This window comes from Typopeltis vanoorti, chromosome 14, assembly GCF_054136105.1.
Source record: "Typopeltis vanoorti isolate ZY-2024b chromosome 14, IOZ_Tvanoo_1.0, whole genome shotgun sequence".
NCBI lineage: Eukaryota > Metazoa > Arthropoda > Arachnida > Uropygi > Thelyphonidae > Typopeltis > Typopeltis vanoorti.
This window is the reverse complement of record NC_143562.1, coordinates 17634420-17635493: the sequence shown is the minus strand read 5'-3', so window position 1 is coordinate 17635493 and position 1074 is coordinate 17634420. Positions and strand designations below refer to the sequence as shown.

General features: G+C 33.9%; 1 non-coding gene across 1 annotated transcript; it reads right to left on the bottom strand.

Annotated features, from left to right (window-relative positions):
• Nucleotides 1-631: 631 nt before the first annotated feature.
• On the bottom strand, nucleotides 632-748 carry TRNAL-CAA (transfer RNA leucine (anticodon CAA)). Its single transcript has 2 exons — nucleotides 711-748; nucleotides 632-677 (listed from the first exon to the last, which is right to left on the bottom strand). It is a non-coding gene; the product is annotated as a tRNA-Leu (tRNA).
• Nucleotides 749-1074: the final 326 nt, after the last annotated feature.

Here is a 1074-nt window from a genome sequence, read left to right as displayed (position 1 = left end):
TATTGCCGTTACACAGCCATGCCTAGAGCTTTTAGCTCAATAACACCCCCATCCACACAGATTTTCTTCATTCAGATGACGGGATACAGAGTCAAGGATTCAGTCCATTGCCCAGTTCTTTTAAGAACTTGATGTTTAATTTAGTGCTATGGCTGTTACCCTCCTGCCATGATCAGAGCTTTAATAGCTCAATAACACCTTATCCCTACACAGTCCTCTACAGATAACGGGGAAGATGAAAAGCATTCTTGCTTCGCCCCTTTAAGCCAATCGTTATAGGGACTTGATGTTTAGTAATTGTATAAGTCAGTACAATTTCATAATGTTAAGTCAGTCGGTAAAATCAAGATGTCATCACAAAATGAAATAAAAAAATTAATCTTAACTTATAATGGTGTAGATTATCCAACATTGAAAGTGGTATCTCATGTAATGTAGAATATTCTAATATACATTGTTATACGGATATATAAACGCATTTGTTATTACAAATGACATTTTTGTTTTGTTTTTTCTGAATTTTCTTTCTCATAAATGAGGACTATAAATGTACGGTCGTTTGTTCCTATTTATGAAAGTATGTTCAAAAACAATACAAGAAATAAAACGTGAGAATTTAATAAAATAGAAATGTCAGGAGTGGGATTTGAACCCACGCCCACATTTGTGGACCAGAATTCACAATCGCGTTACACGAAAGGTATGTTTACCTTGAGTCTGGCGCCTTAGACCGCTCGGCCATCCTGACAACAAGCAAGTTACTTTTAAAACCATTCATATGGAATGAATAGACATGCGTCATCTGTCTACAAATCTCTTCCAAGTGTGCCTATATCTTACCTATTTTATCACGAATAGCTACGACTTATGTTGGCCATTAATAAAACAACGTTAAATTATTATATTAAATCTCTCTCTGTCTCTTGGCAAACAATTTTTTTTTTTCGTAAAAACAAAATTGTTTTTGTTGTAGTGTTACTAATTAAGTATACAGTTTTCCGAGTGTTTTTTTTGTTGGAAAAAAATACACGGAAAAGAACGAGTTGTTTTAGCATTTAGTAATGAAAGTGTAAT